Source organism: Astyanax mexicanus, chromosome 1, assembly GCF_023375975.1.
Source record: "Astyanax mexicanus isolate ESR-SI-001 chromosome 1, AstMex3_surface, whole genome shotgun sequence".
NCBI classification, from domain to species: domain Eukaryota; kingdom Metazoa; phylum Chordata; class Actinopteri; order Characiformes; family Acestrorhamphidae; genus Astyanax; species Astyanax mexicanus.
Window position 1 is genome coordinate 103,124,489 of NC_064408.1, and position 25,915 is coordinate 103,150,403.

Genomic DNA, 25,915 nt, shown 5'->3' on the forward strand with positions numbered 1-25,915 from the left:
TCACAGTAAATAATAGACTACTTTTAAGACAGAACAGCCCTATTATCACGATATGGATTTTTAATATCATGATATTTCTGTGTCACGATATATTGTATACGATATAATATTGCCCACCCCTACTGTTATATAATCATGTCCTTCGTTCAGTCCTTATGCTGAGATATGCTGTTTGAAAAAGAGCTGAAAATGTCATATTATATTTTAGCAAAAGTACCTAGAGAGGCTTCTGGAGGATTCAAAGCTGGAAGAAATTTGGAAGTAACAGTGTTAAACTAATAGAAAAGTACATGCTTACAGCTTACTTGTTTGTGTGATGAGCAGACATAGTGGTTGTGTTATATGTAATTTAGTGTGCCACAGTGTGGTAGATGTCTGGTTTGTGGTCACTGTGGACGAGGCACATGGACTGGTAAATAAGTGTTGGATTTTAATTTTGCATTTGCCTTTGCATTTCTAATGGCAGGATTTCTCCATCTAAGAACTTCTCGTATCTCCAAACACTAGATTTTTATTACCAGATTTCATACATGAAAAAGCTTTTAAGTATGTAAAACTATATTACTATAATATTAATACTGATAATTCTGACATTACCGTGTACCATGGCAGCTAAAGAATGCTTTACTGACCTATGGGATTTGTTTGTGGCCTCCTGCACTGTATGGGCTGTTCTCATGGACCATTCTAGTCAGATGAAGCCATTCATGATCATTCTTCTATCAAATATCCAGGTACACATGGATTATGGAAACACTGTGGATTATTATGTCTTGCTTGAACTTCAACAGTAATTCATGATACTTTGACATGACTTCACAACCTATACAGGCATAAGCATCCCCATGCTGTTCCCTGAGGTTCCGCTTTTCTCTTTCTCCCACCAAAGTGGAGAGTAACTTCACTTCATAACAGAGGCTCTTTAAACTCCTCAATCAAATACTGAGCTGCTTTCAAGTGTTTTAACTAAAGAGCTACTTTACAGGCAGCATTCTGCTCTGTGAACTTAAGCTGATTAAGTTGGCCTGGAAATGGAAGAGTACCAGCTTGACCCTCTCCGCCATTACATTAAGTACAAATCGGTTTCTGCATAAGACCAGGTTATTGGATAATTCGATTGTGTTAGACCCCATGCAGAGTTTAATTCTTAGTGCCATATGCACAGAAGCTGTTAACCTGAATGTATGGCTACTGGTAATCGGTGGGATATCACTGTCGCCTGCTGAGATGGAAGGGATCTGTGGATAGAGCGACCCCATGTCCAACAAACAGCCAAACCTACTTCCACTGTAGTGATTTGGTGTAATGGGTTGTTTTGACAGTATCATGACTTGAATGTTTCACACACTGAACTGCACTTAAACTAATTAACCAGGGCTAATGAGGCTGTTTTTATAATGAACATGAACAACATGAAGCTGGTCGATGTTCTTTAAGTACTGAAGATATGAATGATATCTTCCCTCATCTTGCATTTTCTGTGTTTCTCATTTTCATTCATTGTTTTAGTTAAATTTGGATATTGTTTTGTATGTTATGTAAAAAATTCATGTTTAACAGACCAATAGAAATGCTTCAAAATTGATAAAAACTGATGAAAGTGCACTATGCATTTTTCCACCAGCAAATGTCATACTAGCGCACAAGCATGTCAGACCAAAACTAATTATTTGTATTTAGACATGCGTACTGTTTATTTGCTTCAACTTTTCTAAGGCGGACTATTAGCATTGCAGCTAAACTGCTCAACATTTCCATGCCTGGCTGCTGTGTCTGTTAGCATTGCAGCTCTAAGCCTACTGAGGGTGGCTGTTAGCATTGTGGCTACTGCCTCAACCCTGAAGTCTTCCTGCTGTGGTAGCAATGCAGCTCTGACCGTGATGAGGCCAGCTGTTAGCTTTGTGGCTAAACTGTCCCAAACTTGCCAAGTCTAGCGGCTGTGCTGTTGGTAATGCAATTCTATGCCTGTTGATGCTGTTAGTATCCTTATTAACCTGTCCCTGGTTACTACCTGTGACTACCCTGCTCCAAATGTCAAAATTTTGTAAAGTTGACATTTTAGAGATGTGATTGACATAAATGATAACATATCATCATATTAACATATGAATGAGCTCTACAATAACATATCATATTGCACATCCTTTTTGCACCTTGCCATTCTCTAACCTACTAAACTGTCAGACTTCCTTTAGGTCAGCCGCTCTAGACGCCTGCTTGGTGTCAAGTTTACTTGTCAGGTTACATGGATCCAATAACCAAAACAGTTCAGGTGAATCCAAGTTGGAGTTGGGGATCTGATGCATTCCTCTAGCTGTTCAAAGATGAATGTGCTGAATGGGCCAACTCCTTAGTGTTGAGGGCAATGCCCTCAATAGTGATAGGAGGAAGTCATGTGAGCAGGCATAAGGTAATTGGCTGTCCAAATTGGGGAAAATAATAGGGTAATATTAGTATTAGTATTAAAGTATTATAAGTATTAAAATTGTAAAAAAAAAAAAATTAAAATAACCATAATTGTGTCAGAAATTAAAAGCCTTTTAAAGCTTTAAAGAACCTTCATTTGAACAAATAGGGTCTCTTCAACCAGTAGCAAAGCTTAAATATTTTTTGTTAGGACCTTTACATTTAAGAGCATGGGCCTGGGATTTCTGTCAACATTGACTGTTTGGTACATATTACATTTTAATAACATATATTAAAGTCATATTTTAGATGTTCATCCCCCAGTTTGAGAAACGCTGTCCTTCAGATGATGCAGGTCGATTTTTGAATAATGTCAACTAAAGCAAGTATTGTCCAGCCAGCCGATAGAAAGCTAACCAGGAATCAATGAACTGGTAATTTATTTCTTCTGTAGCCAGCTCGTCTGTTTTCCCTTCTGGTGCTCTCTCTCTCTCTCTCTCTCTCTCTCTCTCTCTCTCTCTCTCTCTCCTCTCTCTCTCTCTCTCTCTCTCTCTGTAACTGTGCTACTCTCAGCTCATTTCATGGCTGTTGATCTTCTGATTGATTGTTTAGAGAGACCCCCAATGGCATTCCCCATGTGCTCTTCAAGGCCAGAGGGGATTGCCCTAGGCAAACCTTTTCAGAGGAGCAACAAGACAACTAAGTCTTCATTCAGACAGCAATACATCAAATATGACTTTCCTCAAAGCATTTGACACACACCTGACCTTCTCCTCAACGTCTACACAGCCAACAACAGCCAACAACAGCATCTCAACAGCATCTCAAAAGATCAATTCAGCTAAAAGATTTGTATGTTTGTATTTGTACAGTCTTTTTCAGCAACACAAGGCCGCTACAGGAGGTCTTTTTTGTCTGCTGCTATTAACAGCCTCCTAGTGATCACACTCAACTAAATCTATCATTATTTTCATCTGCGATCTTATAATATTATGTTTTAGAGCTCACCATGTTCATACTTATTGATCTCAGTATTTACATATTAGATTTTATTTACTTACAATAAACCCAGTGATTATTACATCTAGTTTTTAGTTATTATGGCAGTACTTATCTATTGAACTCAGTACATACTTATTTAACTCAGTACTTAATAATTAAATTGAGTGCTTATTTATTAAACTCAGTACTTACATACTTATCATTCTCAATACTTAGTACTTACTTTCTGCCCTGCTTTCTTATGAAACTATGTACTAATTAGTATCATTACTTATTCATTTTAATACATATTTTCAGTACTTGCTTATTAAACTTAGAACTTAGTTTTAGTACTCAGTATCAAATTTGAGTACTGACTTACCTATTGAAGTTATCTCAATACTTATTTATAATCTCTATTTATTTTCAGTACAGACTTATTGAACCTAATTATTAAATTCACTACTTACTAATATCAGTACTAATTACTCTTAGTACCTCATACTTGTATTCATTACTGATTTACTTATTGAACTCAGTACTTAGTATTAATAAATATTCATCTCAGTACTTATTTTTAGTAGCTGCTTATTAATCTCATTACTTATTTAGTTTCAGTACTTAGTATTTAATTTCAATACTGACTTGCTTATTAATATCAGTACTTATGTACTTTTTATTCCAGTACTCAATATGTTTTCAGTACTTATTATTAATCTCAATATTAATTAAACTCTGTATTAATCGAAGTACTCTATTTCTTAGTTGTTTCAGTAAATTACACGCGTCTTTATTGGTTTGTGGTTCTGGATGGACTGGCCCTCTGCCCAGGGGGTATTCCTGCTTTGCGCTGGTAGCTTCTGTACCCACATTACCCTGACTAGATCAACAGATGATGGACTGGTGTTTTTGTTTGTGGCTTTTGTGTATTTAGAATTTTGTCTGATTTTAAGTGAGTCTTGTTATATTATTGTCTACAGAAGCTGAAATATCTGACAGAGTCAATGTAACTTTAAGAAAGATTGCATGTTTGTGCATATTTAATTTAGTTTTAAAGACGCCTCTGTAGAGATGGGATTTCTGATGCCTATTAAACACTAAATTAATGTGGCTTTCAAGGGAACAGGGTATACCTTTTTTCTATTACAGCACCTATTGTGTGATTGGGTTAAATATGTGCTGTCACTCTTTACTTTTCTCCTTACTGCCTGCTATCTCTTTATCTCTCTGTCTCTCTTTTTTCCATCTGCTTGTGTCTCTCAGTCTGAGCAGCTTCCATTTCTCATGGGGATTGAGTAGAAGTGTCTGGTAATCTGAGATGACATTAACATTGAATAAGATGGAGAGAGGCGTCAGGCTGGCAAATGAATTTCCATACAGCTCACAGAGCTGCTGACTATAATGAATAAAGAAGCAACACCCAGTGTGTCTGTGTGTGTTTGTATGTGTGTTTATGTGTTATGTGTGGATATGAGGTGGGGAGACCATTATCTTGTACAGCCGTGTCACCATGGATACAGTGGAACACTTTGAGTGAGTGCTGGTGTTTTTGGGGGTGGATAAAGAGACCCATGAATGTGTCTGAACACCTTCAGGCTTTAACTGCCAGTCCAACAACTTCACTGTTTAAAATGTTTTTATTATTGTTTATTATGGTGTTCTGCATCAATGCCAGGCAGCCTGTTTAGATATTAGACATTTCTTAGTGGACGAAAAGACATTATTTATTTATTTTTAATTTATTTCTAACTTTCTACTTTTCTAATCCCATTTTCTACTTAATTTGAAAGCCTAATCACCCAATCCCTGTTTATATTAACTCCTATTAACAACAATGCCCCCAACACTTTCCAACTGCTGCCAATGCAACATTACTGTTTAACAAAGAAGAAAGCACAGCTCCCCAGCCCTGATTTATCAGCTAACAGACACCTGTACTGACCAACAATACAATAGGAGTGATGTGGGGAGAGAGTGCCATCTACGCACCTTTCTGACTCCCACTGCTGATGGCCGGCAGCATGTCCCAGGATTCAAACCGGCCTTAGTTCTCTGGACCACTCAGAGAAAAAGCTCTTCTTTTTAACTAAAACTATTGGTGGCTAATCACCACCAATACAAGCCATCCCAAAAAACAAATACAAATCAATCATAACACTAGTATCAGAAAGCAGTTTGCTGTAAAACTAGTTGAATGAAAAAAAAATAAATTAGCATTTCTGTGATCACCCATAACATTAAAATTACTGACATGAACAAAAGAATGAAAAATAGTATTGATTATCTCTACAATGGTGTCTGTCAAGCGATGGGATATTAAATATTACATATTGAGCAGTAAGTGAACAGTCAGTTCTGAAGTTAAAGTGTTGGAAATAGAAAAAACGGGTAAGCTTAAGGATCTCAGTGACCTCAAAGCCAAATTGTGATGGCTAGACAACTGGGTCAGAACATCTTCAAAACATGAAATTGGCCTTGAGTGGTGTTCTTGGTAAGCAGTTGTCTGTACAAGGGAGGACAACTGGTGAACCAGCAACAGGGTTGTGGGTGCCCAAGAGTTAATGTGATCCATGGAAGTGCCAGAATGAGATCCCTTTAAGAATCCCTGCACAAGGAGCCAACACAAAATTAATCAGTTGGTTATATTGTTATGGCTGATTTTAATGTTGCAGATGGTCTGACCCATGGTCTGATATTGAAATTACAAAACTTATCCATTTTGGATTTGTGTCTGTTTATCATTTACAATTGTCGTTTTCCTCTTTTTGGTTTAGTTTCCTGGTTCTAGGTTTCCCATATCAGTTTTGATGGCTATCAGATTGTTACTATGCTTGATTCCTGGTTGTTGCCCACAAGTTTTTATTAATTAAAGCTGATGTCTGTAAGCTTTGGGATTTTCAGAAACTTCACATCAACTACACACTTTGTTTATACGATGGGTGATTGAGCTACTGAGGTAGGAGTTTTCTCTTCTGAAGTCTCCATTGCTTCACCAGCCGCTCGCGTTCAGTAACACTGAGTCGGATCTTCTTTTAGAGGCTGTACGTGTGACGTAAGTACTTAAGAAGTGTGACGTGGCCAGAGGAACAAAAAAGCGAACCGATACCCCAGTTTTTAGAATTAATATATTAGGCTTAGCAGGAATGGTCGTTTCTGCACACTGGTACCATTAAACACAAGATTTTATCCCTTCTCCACTCTTCTCTCACTGTTTATAAACAAAATAATACGGACTGCTGCTTTAAAGTGACTGACAATCTTATATATATATGCTGTCCTATGAAAAATACTTATCTCCGTTTTTGTCGATTTTTAGTTTACTATATAATTTGAACAGCCAAACTGTCCCTTACACTGTGCCTGGTTTTCTTGATGAACGAACCAATAGAAACTCTCTAAAATGACCTGAAATTTACTATTTTACATTGCCTTCCAATGAAAGTTTACAAGGTTTTTTCTCTCTCCTGTAAAGTTGCTGTTTTGGAGATAAGTGTTTTTCATTGGACAGTGATGATATACATATATATATCTGCAGCGGTTACATGTTATCAAGCTGGTCTGTCTGATCCTCAGGGATAGCTCAATATAAAGTTGTGAATGGTGCCTCACTGCACATGTAAATCTCAATACTGGCACGCTTGGACAGATCAATATTATTTTCCTCTGCAGCCAGCCAACCTGCAAACAATCAATAAGCAGAGATGATCCGCTTCGCCAACAGCGTGTCACCTTACCCCTTATTCGGAGATCTGCAGGCAAATTGAGTAGAGGCTTCACAGTTTAGCAGACGACCTAGAAAGAAAGCACAGCTAGTGCAGACCTTGCAGTTCCAAACTGCTTCCAGCTTCTTGTTTGAGATGTTTCGCTCGCAGCACTTTGTGTCTTTGGTACTGCATGAATAATGAATTTAAAAAGATGAAGGCCTTATTTCTTCAAGCGCTTGTCCGATATTGCCTTTAAGGATCCTGAAATGGTTTGTAAACGAGTCTGGACTTGGCGTAATCCCCACCCTCCAGCATATTTTGGAAAGCTCCTTCTCGGCCACAGAGCAAATGGATGACTTGGCGTTTCTCTTTACTTTGCGAGTGACTGTAAATTGGCCAGAGTGATTGTTGCAGTGCAGCCATTTTGGAGCCAGTACAGACTCTGCAGAGGAGAGCTTTTGGAGACTGCAGGGGTGTAAATCTATTGTGTTTAATATGGTGAAACTGTTTGATGTTTTGTTGTGATTGAGTTCAGATGATCGAGTTCCTGTTCAACTAGAGTCAAATCATCAAATCACAATGTGCAGTCAGTGATATCACTGACACTATACACTGACCTGTCAACAGTAATGGCATAGAAGTATGTAAATTAATCATGAAGCTCCTCAGGGGAGGTATGGGAACACCCACACCTGTTTAAGTTGTGAGTGTGATGTATTTGCAGTCAGTTGTTGTTACTATTACAAGACTGCGTGTAGCGCTGTTTTCCCAGAGAGTCATTACTCTCTGAGTGTGGAAATAAAGTTTATCTGAAGAAGTGTAGCCACGGTCTCAGCCTGTTTTTCAGTGTAGCTCTCTCTCTAACTTATACTGATAGGTTAATATAAAGACATTGTCTGGCAAACTAAATGGAAAACTATAATAATATAAATTGGCGACGAGTACGGATTGAGCCCCATGCTTGCAAAGGGAGCAGCAGGAGCCGGTACTGACCAAGCAGGCTAACAAAGGAGGTAGCACGAGAGTGGAGCTGAAGATTTACTTCACACAAGCCAAGACAAAGCCCACAGAGGAAAATGGCGCATATTATCGGACAGATTGAGACATTCGACGAAGCAAGAGAGCAGTGGTCTACCTACATGGAGAGGTTTGAGCATTTTGTTCAAGCTAATGGCATAACTGAGGAAAAACAAGTGGCAGTGTTTTTGAGTGTAATAGGAGCTACTACATACGGCTTACTCCGTAGCCTTATCGCTCCAGAAAAGCCAGGAGAGAAAACGTACACACAAATAGTGGAGGTGTTACAGGCTCATTTTTCTCCAAAGCCCATTGTAATTGCAGAGCGTTACCGTTTCCATAAACGCAACCAACAAGAAGGAGAAAGTGTAGCACAATATGTAGCAGTTTTAAAGAAGCTGGCCGAGCACTGCGAATTTGGAGATTATTTACAAGATGCGCTACGTGACAGATTGGTGTGTGGTCTAAACAATGATGCCATACAGAAAAAGCTCTTGACAGAAGCCACACTCACATACAAAAAAAGCTGTGGATATAGCCATGTCCATGGAAATAGTAGCGAGAGAATCTCAACACCTCAGTAATTCATTGAAAGTCAATGCAATGGCCATCACCACCTGTAAATGTCCAAGATGTGGCAAGACGAATCACAAGGAAAGTGAATGTTTTTACAAGGAACAGCATTGCCACAACTGTAACAAGAAAGGACACATTTCTCGTATGTGCAGAAACAAAAGGATGGTGAAAAACTCAGAAAAGCCTGAAAGTAAAAATCAACACAAAATGTGGAGAGGCAACCGTAAGAAAGGACACATACACAAGGTTGAAACTAACAACACAAGTGAAAAGGATTCAACTACAGACACAGATTCAGAACTGGCATTACATAAAGTTACAGCTGTCCAGAATGGCACTGCAGGGGTGAGTGTGACAAAGGATACATGTTCGATGCTGTCAGTGATTTTGATAAAGCCAGAAGTAGAAGGAGTGTCAATCAACATGGAACTTGATACAGGTGCAGCAGTATCTCTGATCTCCGAAGAGCTGTACAGAGAGAAACTAGCTCTGCGTAACACTAGCATGGTCCTTAAGACTTACACTGGTGAGATGATGGCACCTGAAGGAGTCATTAAAGTGAGAGTCAAGTTGAACAAACAGAGAGTTCGTCTTCCTCTCTATGTAGTAAAAGGAAATGGACCTGCACTTTTTGGCTGTGAGTGGCTTCGCAGAATAAGACTAAACTGGAGTGAGATCAAAACAGTAAGGTGTGTACACAAATCTGATGTTGAGACACTGGACACTCTGCTCAAAAGACACACTAATGTCTTTAAAGAAGGCCTGGGAACAGTCAAAGGTTTCCAAGCTACATTGACTCTAAAACCTGATCAGCAGCCTAAATTTCTACAATCACGCGTGGTACCATATGCACTCCGCTCCAAAGTGGAAGCTGAGCTAGAGTGTCTACAAAATCAAGGAGTGATTTCGCCAGTCAAGTTCAGTGAATGGGCAACCCCCATTGTACCAGTGATTAAAAAGTGCGGTGGAGTAAGAATTTGTGGAGACTTCAAAGTAACAGTGAACCCAGCTCTGTGCGCTGAGTATTATCCCCTGCCACGTATAGAGGATTTGTTTTCATCACTTGCTGGTGGACAGCGCTTTAGCAAGCTGGATCTTTCACATGCTTACCTGCAGGTGCCAGTCAGTGAGAAGTCACGTCGGTACCTCACCATCACCACTCATAAGGGTCTGTTTGTTTATAACAGGCTACCCTTTGGAATTACGTCATCACCCTCCATCTTCCAAAGAGTGATGGATCAAGTGCTGCAAGGACTTCCTAATGTGCATTGTTTCTTAGATGATATCTTAGTCACAGGCAACAATGATGTTCAGCATCTGAAAAACCTGGGGGCAGTTTTAAGTCGTCTCGAGGAATTTGGCCTCCGTGTACAGCAGGAAAAGTGTGAGTTCTTTAAGAGCTCATTGGAGTACCTGGGACACACTATTGATGCAGCAGGACTTCACAAGTCTCCAGACAAGGTACGGGCGATTGTAGAGGCTCCAGCTCCAGTTAACGTGAGTTAACTTCGATCGTTTTTGGGACTCATTAACTATTATGCCAGATTTGTCCCTAATCTAGCTACCGTACTACATCAGCTGAATGCTTTGTTGCACAAAAGTACGAAGTGGATTTGGTCAGTAGAATGTGAGAAGGCATTCCAAGAAGCCAAAAGCCAGTTGGCAAGCAAGAGTGTACTTACTCATTATGACCCACGACTTCCAATCCGGCTAGCATGTGACGCTTCACCATATGGCGTCGGGGCAGTGATTTCTCATGTGCTGGCTGATGGGCAGGAGAAACCCATAGCTTTCGCCTCAAGAACATTAAGTAAGGCAGAACAGAATTATGCCCAGATAGAACGGGAGGCATTGGGGATTATCTTTGGTGTCAGGAAGTTTCATGCTTATCTCTATGGACGGCATTTCACCTTGCTCACTGACCATCGTCCTTTAACAACTATCCTGAGCCCCAACAAAGCAACTCCATCCATGGCTGCAGCCCGACTGCAAAGATGGGCACTTGTACTTGCAGCTCATAGTTACACGATTCAGTACAGAAGTGCTTCTGATCATGGTAATGCTGTTGGATTGTCCCGTTTACCACTCCCAGTACAACACAAAGAGAAAACTGGATCAGTTGAGGCAGACACTATACACTGACCTGTCAACAGTAATGGCATAGAAGTATGTAAATTAATCATGAAGCTCCTCAGGGGAGGTATGGGAACACCCACACCTGTTTAAGTTGTGAGTGTGATGTATTTGCAGTCAGTTGTTGTTACTATTACAAGACTGCGTGTAGCGATGTTTTCCCAGAGAGTCATTACTCTCTGAGTGTGGCAATAAAGTTTATCTGAAGAAGTGTAGCCACGGTCTCAGCCTGTTTTTCAGTGTAGCTCTCTCTCTAACTTATACTGAAGCAACTCCATCCACTTATACTGAAGCAACTCCATCCATGGCTGCAGCCCGACTGCAAAGATGGGCACTTGTACTTGCAGCTCATAGTTACACGATTCAGTACAGAAGTGCTTCTGATCATGGTAATGCTGATGGATTGTCCCGTTTACCACTCCCAGTACAACACAAAGAGAAAACTGGATCAGTTGAGGCCTTTCTTGTCCATCATTTGGAAGTATTGCCAGTATACAGCTCAGACATCTCTAAAGAGACCAAGGCTGACCCTACCCTTTCTAAGATCTCAGAAATGGTGTCGACTGGATGTTTCCCCACCACAAAAGGTTTTGATAGTGACCTAACACCATATCTAATCAGACGGAACAAGCTTTCAATCTTGCAAGGCTGTCTGATGTGGGGTATCCGAGTAATTGTACCACCTAAACTGAGACAACCAGTGTTGGAAGAGTTACACACAGGGCATCCTGGTGTGGTAAAGATGAAGGCTGTGGCACGAAGTTATGTTTGGTGGCCAGGCATCGACGCTCAAATTGAAGAAAAATCTAAAACTTGTGCATCATGCCAGCACAACCAAAGATCTCCGAGTCTGTCACCACTACATCCTTGGCCATGGCCAGGAGCACCATGACAGCGGATCCATGTAGATTTCGCAGGGCCATTCGAAGGACGCATGTTCTTTATTGCAGTGGATGCCCATTCCAAATGGCCAGAGGTTTGTTTGATGGATTCAACAACTTCATCCAGGACCATCCAAGTACTAAGGGGCATGTTTAGTCGCTATGGCTTACCCGAAGTTCTGGTGAGCGACAATGGTCCACAATTTGTTTCGGATGAGTTTTCCAGGTTCCTCAAAGCCAACGGAGTGAAGCATATGCGTTCTGGTCCATTTCATCCTGCAACTAATGGCCTCGCTGAGCGTTTTGTGCAAACATTCAAGCACTCCCTAAAGTCATCCAGGGGATCCACATCTCTTCAAGAAAGGCTGGATGCTTTCCTTCTGCACTACCGAAATTCGCCGCATGCCACAACGAAAGAAACACCCGCCATGCTCTTTGTACACCGAAGACTCCGCACACGCCTGGATCTTCTGAAACCAAACTTAGCAGCTGTAGTCAGTCACGCACAGGACACTCAATGCAGCTGGAGAGCTAAGCATTCTAAAGACCGCAAATTCGAAGTGGGTGATCCGGTGTTGGTCCGCGATTATCGGCGCAGGGAGGAAAAGTGGACACCTGGCAATGTGTCATCCAAAACGGGTCCAGTATCTTACACAGTTGAAGTTGGATCTTCTCAGCTTTGGAAACGACACACAGAGCAGATGTTGGCTTGTCACCCAGAAATTGCCAAACAACCAGAACAACCACAGTCCAGTGAAAGGCTGACACCTTTTGACATGGACAATGTACAACAAACTTCAGGAGCTGTTGAACAACCTGAACCAGAGTCTGTGGCTAGCAGGTCTGTGGTAAATGCTTCAGAACACATTGAAGCCACACCTGCAACACCACAAGCTTCACCTGCACAGACCATAAGAAGACGTCCATTTCGAGTTCATAAACCACCTGATAGACTGAACTTATAAGGCAAATGTATATGGTGGAAAACCTGGACATTTCTGTGTACAAAGTTTAGCTAGTGAGTCGGGTCCCAACACAAGGCAGAATAATCCTTGACCCCACTCAAAGTCTTGGGGCAGTCTACCCCCAGACTTAGTTTAGTAAAAAAAAATTGAATGTGTATGTTTAATAAAAGGGGGGTAGTTGTGATGTATTTGCAGTCAGTTGTTGTTACTATTACAAGACTGCGTGTAGCGCTGTTTTCCCAGAGAGTCATTACTCTTTGAGTGTGGCAATAAAGTTTATCTGAAGAAGTGTAGCCACGGTCTCAGCCTGTTTTTCAGTGTAGCTCTCTCTCTAACTTATACTGATAGGTTAATATAGAGACATTGTCTGGCAAACTAAATGGAAAACATAATAGTGAGCTGTTATCTTGTAAAGCCAGCATGCTCATGAAAAGTAGTAAGGCTTGAAGGTCTGGGAAATATATCAAAAATATATTGTAAATTACCATATCGTAATATTGTGCCTGATATACATGTTGTAGAAACTATAAAATTGAAGGTAGCAGCATGACAGCTAGTTTATAATTTACATCTCATTAAGGTTTTCATCATATTGTATTGTATTTTATATTGCCCACCTCCAAAGCACATGGAGATATGAGGGTTTAGTCATATCACTGAGCAACTAGCATTAACATGCCTAAATCCACAGTGTTACGTGTGTATCGATGAAACGAAATAGAAGGCATCCCCACCTATAGTGGACAGTGCAGGGCATGGAAATGATCTTGACTGGCAGCCTCTGGCTAGATTTGTCCATACAAACAGATTCTACAAAAAAATCACATCCACATTCGATGCTTTACATGCATATCCTCCAGCATGTAGTGTTGTTTCTTATAAGTGTAAATGGCAACGCTAACAGTTTGAATTCAAATAATTCAACAACTCTGGTTCATGTAAAATTAGATATTTTCAAACATTACTAAACTACTCTGAGTAAGGAGAACATTTCCCCAGGCTACCTTAAGTAAAATTGTATATCAAATGTTATGATTAACTACCTGGCCTCAGTGTTTTAGGCTGTAAAACCATGTTATTCAAGAGCTGTTGAGTCTTTGTTGGTTTGTGCTATTACTGTTCACTCTAGCATTTTCTTTTATGTCTTTTTTTTCCTCTTCCATCTCATTTTCTAGGAGTATTTGTTTTAGAGTTAGTTAAGGTTACATTTTTGCTGCAAATTCCAGAAAAACCTTGTACTGAAATTTCACAAGACACTCTTCGGCTTCCATTTCCTCCTCATTTGTCAGCTCTCTTTATCCTGCCGTTGTCTTCGTAATGTTTTTCCTTGCTGTCATCTCCTGAGGAAACTGTCACCACAGAAACCTCAGAGGGAATGTCTCAAGCCTCTGCCCTCTTCCCTTCACCATTCATTTCATTCCTCTCCTCTTTTCCTCCATTAACACTTCTAACTGCCCAAAAGAAAGACACATTCTAGTTAAGATCTCCTCTTAATATGATTCAGTTCTCGCGGGCATTGTAAGGTTTTGTTTGATTTTTTTTTATCCTTCTTGTGAAATTCAGCTCCTGAGAAACAACCCTTGGGTTTTCTCACTTTGATCAAAACAATGCCTCAGGTCTAACTTACTTTGGTCAGACTGATCTCATCCCATTCTTAGCTTTATAATATTCATTTAAGGAAGAATGTAAGAAGAGTTCAGAAGAACTTACTACATGATGATGTTGATCTCCTCAGTGATATATGAAACAGTGATATTTCATTGTAACATTATTGAGATCTGCTTTATGTTTCTATAAAGAAAAGACAAGACAATTTTGTGCTTTGGGAGGCTGTAAAACATTCTTAGAGTCAAAGTTTAGAATTTAATCTAATCTGGTATACTGTAAATTGACATACAACCATTGAGAAAGCTGCACTGACCTACAGGATATGGGTGGGGGGCCTCTGAATGTGGATGTGATTTCTGTGAGTCACTTATCCGTTTCCCAGAAGCCACTGATTACAATCATTACTACCCAATGCACTGTCCACTGTGAGTGGTAATGCCTTATATGAGGATATAAGGATTGAGGAACATTAATTGCCCACTCAGCTTCAAATATGGAATATCCCATTCATCTGGCATCCACTATCAGACCTTGCTTTGATAATTCTCTGAGAATTCATGGTGCTTTGCCATGAGTATACTGGAAAGTGTTCAGCCCTCACTCAAAAGACAACAGCTCACAATGTATACAAGTGTAGACATTTCCAAGCTGTCTCCTGATGTGACACCATACAGTCAATTTATTTGCTGCTATCCCATGACTTTAGGCATACATAGTGTGATTTAAAAACTGTGCTTCATGTATAAATAACACTTGTTTTTATAGAAAAAAAAATTCTATATAATCCCAAACAAGGTTTTATTGTGGATCCTTGTTCAGTAATATAAAGAACTTGTTATATTAAGTATGATATATGTAATAATGTATGTGTAAAATATATCACATAAAAAGTCAATAAACCAACCAAAAAACATAAAAGTACAAATTACCCATTGGTTAATAATGAATGTAACTGGAATAGTTTATATGAACAAGCATTGATATTATACAATTTATAGTTTTTCAGTTGTCTTTTATGAGTCAAATTATTATTTTTACTTCTTTACCTTTATTTAAAAAAAAATTGTGCAGTACTTATAATCCATGCATGAAAAAATAAACACTCTTTAAAAATCGCTTTATGTAATAACCAAAAAAGGCTGTATCAAAATTTTAAGAATACTTTGGTGTTTCATTAGACCTTCAAAAAGACAAACAAGAAAATGTTTTAAATGGTCATACACAAAATTATTTTTTTAATCCTAAAGAAGAACAATCAAATGGTGCTTTATAGAACCATTGCCTTTACTTACAAAAATACAGAAAAAACTGTGCTTAATTTTGGGTTGCTCAGTTTTAAAATCATCAATTTATAAACTTCACATATACATGCTTTCAACACTACATAAAAAGATAATTGCAATTGTTCCATCTGGGTTATTTGAATGTAAGTTGTGTAGAGATATGGATATTAAACTGTTTAAAAACATGTGATGGGATGCATAGGACACATTAAAGCATGGGTGTTGTTGGTGCTGATGTTGGAGCTAGAAAGCTGTTAAAGCACAGCAGAGAAAGAGAGAGAGGTGGTGAAATACCTTCATTTAGAATCTGTGTGCTGTGGGGGCGCTCTCTCTCTCCCAAGGGTGAGGCGTTTGACATTTAACAAGTCCAGTCATAAACAGGCCAGAGGAATGCCATTGACATTCATTCCGTCTGGCAGACTTTTTATCCGGCTGAATTTTGGTCTCCTTGCTGCACTCTGCTGCGATTCATCAAATCCGGCGACACATTTCAGCCTCGTAAAACCGCATCCTCCTCCAAGTAATAAACCATAAATCAAACACCAAATCCACCAGCAAAAGTCACAGCCATAAATTCACTTTGTCTAAAAAACATTCTAATTATCGAAGTTGTGGGGAAGTTCCTAAGAGTTGACTGATGACAACACACTAATGCACTCATTATGGTTCCTCTTTGATTAAGATTTTTAATTACAGAAGGGAGGCTCTGGTCATTGTTGTGTGCATCTTAAATTCATTCCCTCATATTTTAACAACCATTAATTAAATTTGGTCTGTCTCTTGCATACACTTTAAGCTCTTAAACTCTTATAACACTATCAGTATATAATCTGCATTATTTGCATAGAATCATGAAGCACTCCACAAATCTGGTAAATTAAACAGCTATCAAAAAATAAGGTCCAATAATTTCCTCTTTATAAGTTACCAACTTATTTATTAATCTGGACTGATTGATAGTTTCAGGTGGTACATAGTCAGTGGACTACATGTCAACACTTCTCTTTGAATAAATAGTGGGAATTATTTCTGATAGGAAAATGTCCATTGAGCTTTACTTTAATAAAAAATCTTACTAATATGTATAAATAAGTAGGTCAGACTGCAAAATTAATCAATCTTAGCAGTATCCTTTGTTATTTACCTTAGCCATTAGCTGTAGCTGCTTATGGTCAAGGCCTTGTTTGTTTTTAGCTTTAGCTTTAGCTTGTTTGATCAATGCTTCATTTACTGTATTTTTTGTATTTTAAAGCAGCACTTGTAAAGAACAGGGGTGTTGCCATGTTTTCCCTCTAATTCATCAGGTCTCACCGCTGGCTGATGGTGGGGGGTAACTAAGTTGACTAAAGCTAAGCTAATTAAACAAAACTGTAATTCTTAAAAGGCCAGCTAAAAGTCAAACAAGCACTGAATGTTAATCAACACAGATTTCTCTCATGAAAACTGTTTATTTGGATGAGTAAAGTGCTTTCGTTTATTTACAGTAAGCTTAGATTTCCAGATTTCCACTAAGGCTATGTGCAGCAGCATTAGCATCAGTGGCTAACCACTAGCGCTATCTGAGGTTAGTGCTAGTAAATGCCGCCTAAAAGTGCTACACTGAGAAAACTTGAGTGTACTGGTAAGCCAGGGCAATATTAGCTAGTGGTTTGTCACACTTAGATGGGTTTTAACACGGTAAACACACAGACTACAGTCCAATATACTCACTTCTGAATGGCGAAAGAGCTAGCGTTTAGCACAGTCAGTGGTTAATGCTAATATGGAAACTCCTGTATAACACTGTACTTCAGCAGATGACTTAACTGTTCCTTACAGCCTCACTGGTAAAACTCATACATAAGGCATCGGATTAAAAGGCGCACTGGTGATTTTTTGGAAAATAAAAGGATTTTAAGTGCGCCTTATAGTGCGAAAAATACAGTAGTCTTGCTACAGCTTGACTATACTTGACACTGAGATATTGCATTGCTGCTGTTGTGCTTTACTCACATTTCACAGGTCATAGTGGCCCCACCATGGTCATTGAACTGTGCTATGCTAAGCCCATGCTAGCCTGGCAAACTAGACAATCCTGCTGTGTTTATTCATCCATTTATTCAATCAAAGATGACTGATGACATGGCCATACCACAGCTCTCTGTCTTCTGATAATTAAACGTCTGTCTGAGCAAACACACTCACAAATACCCACACATCCCCCTCTCTTCTTACAGGAACTAGCATCCCTGGTGACCAGGCTAGCACTGGGTAATTAGCGTGCTGAGTGGTTGCATTGATTGCTTCATTATGTGTGAGATAAGCATCTGTTGGGGGCGTTTGATTGATGTCATGGCTTTGACATTAATCCATGCTAAAGCCCTTTAATAACACCATCCAGAGCCGAGGACAGGACTTGGAGCTGTCTCAGACTTCAAACTGCCGCTTCGCTCGCGACAAGGCTAACGATGTGTGGAGGAGGCCTTGGCCCTAAAAGAGATTTGATGGTGTCAGAATTTGATCTCCTTGCATCATTCTCTTGTTTGCCCAACATGGTAAAGCAATGGAGGCTTTTATAGATATAAACAAAATTTAAAGGTATGAAGAAACAGCGTTATGCGGCTTAACAGGATGGAGGAGGGGGCTAAACCAAGGAAACATTAATGTGAAGACTGTAGGCCAATACGCTTCTATGATTTTTTTAAATGTATTTACTTATCTACGCTTATCATGCATGGAGAAAAAAAATTGAATTGCAGTGCTAGTCAGAAAGGAAATAAAGGTTAACAGGAACATTAATTTATTAAAATTTAACCAGGGACAACGGATGAAAAATAGCCTTTAGGCTAATTCTGGTGCATTTACAGTAATGTTAATTAATGTACACTGTCCCTGTTAAATAAACTATTACATTTTTATTGTTTTTTCTTATTTATTTATAGGTATATGTTTGAATAAAATGAACATTGTTGTTTTATTCTAGAAACTAAGGACATTTCTTCCAAAGTCCAAATAAAAATATTGTCATTTAGAGAATTTATTTGCAGAAAATGAGAAATGGCTGAAATAACAAAAAAAGATAATGCAAAGAAAACAAGTTTTAAGTTTTAAAAGTTCAGAAATCATTGTTTGGTAGAATAACCCTGTTTTTTAATTACAGTTTTCATGCATGTTCTCCTCCACCAGTCTTACACACTGCTTTTGGATAACTTTATGCCACTCCTGGTGCAGATCACCTTTGATCTTCATTTACATGTTATGTTAACATGGTGCTGCCACCAGTGTCCCTTCCTTTTCTGGACATACACTCTGGTGAACTATTCCACTAGGACAATACTCATGCTCATACTTCTGCCGTCTCAGGAACTTGCCTTGTTCACAGATGCTATGCCTTGGCCATGATTGAAAATGTGTGGGATACTATTTGACGTGCTATAATTCTTGGAATGATTCATCTTAAAACATACAATGTGGTGTTTGTAATTATTGTGAAATAATTTTTTTATCATAGTAAACTCACCATACACTGTAACATAAGAATACATTCAAACATATTAATGCAGAAACAAAAATTGCTTTAATTATCACAACTTTTAATTAAGAGTTGGAAATGAATTAGCTGAATTTTCAAAATTTCCTTTTTATAGCTTGTAAAATATATAATGTTATATAATGTATAAAATAAGATATGTTATATTATATAACAAAATATTTTTGCACAGTAATATATGTACTCTTTTAAGGGCAGTAATAGCAATTTGGACATGATCTTTGGAAACATTTTAGAAGGGACACCGCCAGCAGTCATCAAATGCAAGAAGAATGGAGCTAATGAGAAGAAAACAACCCAGAGCAATCATTATCTTCTTTATAAGAGGACTGCACTCAGAATAGCTCAATGTTTAAACATGACTGGACAAAATAGAGAGGGGTTTAAATGAGGATAAAAGAAACGTGCACAGCATTTCTATCATGCTTCAGCATAAATTCTGTTCTTTGCTCAAGTAGATGGAGGTCAAATGATAAGAGACAAATTAAAACTAAATGCCTGTATGAAGGGTAATTTAATTGAAATCTCACAGAGGTGATTAGTCGTGATTGTTATATACAGTATTTGTTGAATGGAACAGAGCTTACATTCACCCTTTATATTTTCACAAAGTATCTACAGTAAAGCCTTTAATACCATTAACATTCACAATAAAACTAAAATGTACAGCAGATTCTATATAGCACTTTATTTTAGTGCACCTTGTGACTCCAGTCATCTTATAATTCATTATGCACATTTTATTTCAATGCTCATTATAATTCTTAATGTTTTATTCCTAAACGTATTTGATACCTTTGATGTTTTTTTTGTAACACAAATCTTTGTTGGAATTACAAATATATCAATATATACAACAAAGTATATCAGCCTGGCCATTTTGATTAAGGCATAAAACAGGGAAGGGAATTGAAAAGTAGATAATTTACATGCCGTTGTATTGAAAATTGTGTGATGCTAACAACCATCATTGTTAACTAGATTCATTTAATATGTTGATACAAATACATTTGTTATGTACTAATATAAATTAAAATCATCTTCAGGAAAATGAATAAATAATACTTATTTTTTAAAGCATCAGTTTGTATGTTTTGAGGATTTAGGCATTTTGAGTTCTCCTGTTTAAGAATGTGTATTTGCACAGAACATGTTGAAGAGAACATTTAGTGCACATTAATGCAAATAATTGCTGTGTGTAATGTGTAAAATTCTGCTTTTGTGTTTTTAAAATTTTTTTTATTTTTCATTTATTAAATACCATAAAAAAATTAATGTATAGAGCAATTACATCCAACAGACCTAACAGACCACTCTGTTTTTAGAATAAATAAATTAGACATTGCAGATATAGTTGTTCCAGGACACTGATACTGTTAATTGCAGTTAATCCCATTTAAGGAAAACAACTTCTTTCAGTTTAAAATTAAAGAAAAATCTTAGGGACTGCTTCTTTAAACATAGCTTCTATTTATATGCAAAAATTTGAAACATGATCAACCTTTTCCACTAAAAAGAAGAGAAGAATTTAGTACATATATCAGTCCTAACAGTGTAGTAACATAATCAGATCTAAATAGAGCTTGAGTAAATTGTGAAATAATATCCTCCACTGAGGATATATCCATTGCCTGATTTCCATTCAGCCTACAGGCTGAATTTGCCCACACTGACCCCTATCATCTCAAGCACCTATTTATATATAACACGCACAGGGTAAAAGGCACAGATATGAATCAGATGTGGCTGCATATTATGCGTAGCTTGGGTAAATTTTACCATATCCCCAGAAGGACTGACTCAGCCCGTATGTCTGGCTGTGGTGATCGGAGCTTTTATCTAATAAAGTGGCCTCCTCTGCTCTCCAGTGAAAGGTCCTCACTATGATGTATGTGCCTGAGTTTATGCAGAGAAAGGGCAGAGTCTGTATTACGGCCAGTGAGTCGCTGTGTCTGTTTTTTTTGTTGTTGTTGTTTTTTTACCATGTAATGTACATAGCCATATTAATGCACTGTCCTGCTCACAGTCTGAATGTGGATAGTATATGCACAGTTTTAGGAAAAAAAAAAATGATTTAAAGGCAGAGGCCACAGTCCATCTGTGATTTCAGCATAAATATTCAGCATACATTTGTTCATTTTTTAAGTAAGTATATAATGTAGTTAGTACTGGACTACAACTTGTAATAGTTAAAACGTATCATATTTTTCAACAGGTCTTGTCACCCAGTGGCTAAGGTAAGTTAAGTAAATAAAAATGTCATTAAAAAAAACATTCTAAATGAGTCAGGCAAGTCAAACGAGCACTGGAGGTTAATCTACACAGATTTCTATCCTGAAATGTTTTACAGTAAAAAAAAATATTAACAGTAAGCTTAGAATTGAATTAAATTTAATTTAATTTCCAGATTTCCACTCAAGCTAGCATTAGCATTAGCAGCTAACCACTAACGGTTGGAGCCCTGAGTTACACTGAGGAACCTTGAGTGTCCCAGTAAGCCAGGGCGATATAAGCTAGCGTGTTGTCCTATGTAGCTTTTTTTAACACAGTAAACACACGGTCAGTTTTGCCAACTTAGCGACTTTGTCGCTATATTTAGCGACTTTTCAGACCCTTTAGCTACTTTTTTGTAAAAAAAAGCGACTAGCGACAAATCAAGCGAGTTTTTCGTGGTGTTATTAGAGACTTTTGGCGACTCTGAGAACACATGCTCTTCAGTTACTGACCTCCGCGCTTCAGCGGGTGCTGCCTTGAGCCCCGCCCACAACACTCACAGTGCAGTCTCTCACAGATGTAAAGACACAAAAGGCGTTGCATAACAGTCAGACCACACCCACACCGCTCCACGAACACACTGTAAATGAACCGCGCGTGCCCACAGCCACTGCTGACTGACCCTGCCCCATATTTACAAAGCAGGATATAAATATAACTGTCTTCATTGTGACACGAAAAGAAATCACTGAATTTAACTCACACAGTCTCAGTCAGTCACCTCACTCACCACATAGCCTGTCACTTACCTCCTCCACAGTGTCTGCCTGTTTGTAAAAAGCTAAATATCTATTTAACCATTGAACAATTTGTCCATAATAGGTTTAAAAATAAAGAAAACTTAAGAAAACAAACAAAAAAATATCAAACAAACAAAAAAACTAAAAAAAAAATGTGGTTAATGAAGTTATTGTAAAAAGGTGAAAGCTGGTTTTGGGGATTTTTGGAAAAAATAAAGGATTTAAAGTGCACCTTATAGTGTGAAAAATAATATGGTAGCTGAATAAAACTGTTTATTTCTGTTTAAAATCACTTGTTTTTTAATAAGGTATTTAATTTATTCAGTAATAACTTAAGATATGCAGGTGCATCTCAAAAATTAGATTATCATTTAAAAGTTTCAAACCATCACTGACTGTAGAAACTTCACAATAGACCTTAAGCAGTTTTGTATTGTGTGCCTCTCCACTCTTCCTCCACATTCTGGGACCTTGATTTCCAATGAAATGCAAAATATCCTGATGGTTTGGTGGTGGTTTCGGGAGAGACTTTTTGTCAAGGTGGCTCTTTTGCTTCTGTGCCTACATTTCTACTGTGATGCACAGTGTCTTTCAACATTATTCCTATGAGATGTTCTTGTGATTTAGTGTGAGGTTTCATTTTTATTTGGAAAGCTTTAATGATCAGTCAGAGCAGATTCCTAGACAGACAGCAAGAAAAGAACCAAAATGATCCCTTATATCCCTTATAGTGCAAAACTACTTTTAGATCCAGTTTAGCAGTTTCTAACTGGGGCATAAGGCACACAACAAAACAATGTCTGACCTAAATCATTGGTTATGTGAATTTCTAGCTTTAGAATGTCATTATAGGATTGTCACAAAATGTTTTCGAGAGTCAAACCCTGAAATACAATCAGAAAGGGGCTTTGTGCTGTCATTTCTTCACATTCTCAGGATAGTACATTTCTCTTTCTCTCTCTCAGTCTCTGTCTGCCTTTCTGCAGCTGCATCCATCAGTTCCTAAGCGTTAAACTTAAGGAAGTTCTTCACAATGCCTAAACTACTCCACAACACATCCTTCCCGCTCCTGCCTCCATTCCTGCTATTGTCAGTGTGTCAAGGGTCTGTGTGCTACGAGGCAAAATTAGCAAGCTTCGTAATGTGTATGTGTGTGTGTGTGTGTGTGTGTGTGTGTGTGTGTGTGTGTGTGTGTGTGTTTTCCTGTTCCTATAGCTCCTGTGTGTGTATGTGAGTGACGCTAGTAGCAAAGCAAAGCAGGAAATATTCAAGCATGCTGGAAAGTTAATTACTGTGTAATTGTTTTAGAACCGTATTGCTGCTGCAGCTGGCATAGTGACTTCTCCTTCTTGGTAAAAAGTGCAGAAATATAATTCACACAGTTCCCCCCTTTACCAAAATTTACTGTACCATTTGCTGTGATGCTAATGTTGCTTTCAGTGTAAATGTGTGGATTAGAAAGAACTGCATGCATAGTGCAAGTCCTCACAAACTGTGTTGTGTGTTTAAAACAACTAAGAACTTAAACCTATGTCAAGTAACATTCCAGTAATCAATATATGAGCAGCCAGGCTCCTATCTCTATGAATAGACAGATACAAAAAAAAGTGTAAACTACATAAAATTATATAAAAAAAAGAATAACTAACAAAATAAGGGACTTTTTTAGCTTACTCCGGTTAATGTTTGTGCTTCTGCATTTGCACTGATCTCTACAAGCACTTTGACTCTGCTCTGTTTTGGCATAACCAGCAAGCAGATTGTATATTTTTGTTGAATTGTGTGAATTTATCCATAAACAGAACTGCTGGCTGTAGTGGCTTTTACAGGGGGCAGCAGCACCAGAATGTGACATCATCCTAAGGAATTTGCATGTAATAGTAGATGAGGAAAACAGTGATTTATTTGATACAGAACTGACAATACTGTAATTGCAGCAGAGGTGAAGGCCAGATTTCATAGATTTTTGATTTGTATAGATATCTGACATATGATATTGTTGTTGATATAAATATATATAATATATGATATAAATCACATTGGGCAATCTGTTTGGTTCTGAATTAGCATTCTGTCTATAGAGACACAATCTTTGAAACTTTGGCATTTCTTTTGGTTTATTCACTATTATGGGCTATAAGCAAAACAGCTTAAAAACTCACTTACAAATGATGAGTCCCTTTGATTTCATGAAATTTAAAACTTGTGGAATATAATTAAGAGGAAGATGGATGATTACAAGCCATCAAACCACACTGAACTGCTTAAATTTTTGCACCAGGAGTGGCATAAATCAAAAAGCAGTGTGTAAGACTGGGTGAGGAGAACATTCCAAGATGCATGAAAACTGTGATTTAAAACTGGTTATTCCACCACATATTTATTATTGAACTCTTAAAACTTTATGAATATGAACTTGTTTTCTTTGCATTATTTGAGGTCTGAAAGCTCTGCATATTTTTTGTTATTTGAGCCATTTATCATTTTCTGCAAACAAATGCTTTAAATTAGAATATGTTTATTTGGACTTGGGAGAAATGTTTTCTGTAGTTTATAGAATAAAACAATAATGTTTATTTTACTCAAACATAAACCTATAAATAGCAAAATCAGATAAACTGATTCAGAAACTGAAGTGGTCTCTTAATTTTTTGTCCAGAGCTGTATCATGATTTTACCAAAATGGCCTTTTATGGATCTGTTTCATGAACACAATAGTGACCAACACATTAAAACTCTCCCTTTCTCTCTTTAATGAAAATAAAAGACTGTCAAAGCATATCTGGTCCACAGAAGGCAGCTCCTATTCCACAGCAGCTAGAACAATGCAGTGAGTCATGTTATTTCTCAGCTGCACTGCACAACATTATCCTCCCCTGTTTATCAGCCGCAGTTGTTTGTCAAGTAAGCTTTTTCCAGAAGCCTCTCGTGGATTAATGGTCTAACATTGGGGCAGTGTATAAACTGTAATTTCAGGGGCATTGTTTTGGTAGTTGTTTTGGACTTCGGTACAGACGAGGCAACGGGACTGCTGTGCTGTCAGCGTAACATTTTTTTGGGGTGGGAGTTAAATGGATTTCAGCAGCCTTTTGAGGCACTGCTAAATCCAGGGTAAGTGCAGGGTATGCAACTGTTGATTGCTCCTTGATGGATTAACAATGAACCACACATTTGGAACAGCATTCACTGCTGAGGTTTCTCAGGCGTGAATGTACATGTTCTTGTTATATTCAAGCTTTCACAGAGTCAATGAGGGCATTTACATGCACTTCATAATTTGATTACTGCAGAACATGAAGCATGAGTATGAAGACATTTACATAAACTTAGGGACTACAGCTTTTTTTATACAAGAAGTCGTAGTATTCACATACATCAGCTAAAAGATTAAGCTTAATTTAGTACCATAGTCTGTCTTCACGCATACACTAGGGTGACCATATTTTCATTTGGGTAAACCAGGACACCTGGTAGCGGGGGTGTGGATGAGGGGTGGAGCGGTGTGTGTGTGTGCGGAGGACAGTAAATGACGAGCGTGTTTTCATCTCAGAGTGTCCAAAGGTCTCCAATAACACCGCAAAAACTCACTAGATTTGTCAGTCGTCGCATTTTTTAACAAAAAAGGTTGACTGACAGTCCCGCTGTCGACTGCTCTCTGAGGCGGCTCAGGGATTATGTCACACGCAGCGCCGTTCGCAGTGCCCTAGTGCCTGTAAATTTAATGGTCCAATGACGGTGCTTTAAAAACCAGGACATTTCCTTACTTTTAAAAAAAAAAACGGAACACCCGGGACAGAACGTGAAATACGAACATGTCC

General features: G+C 38.3%; 1 protein-coding gene and 1 pseudogene across 3 annotated transcripts in view; both read left to right on the top strand.

The window, feature by feature from the left end:
- Window positions 1-25,915, top strand: part of tmem108 (transmembrane protein 108) — a 117,327-nt gene that overhangs the window by 16,024 nt on the left and 75,388 nt on the right. The gene's annotated exons all lie outside the window — the stretch shown is intronic.
- LOC125780689 (uncharacterized protein K02A2.6-like) lies at window positions 8,505-12,744 on the top strand (annotated as a pseudogene).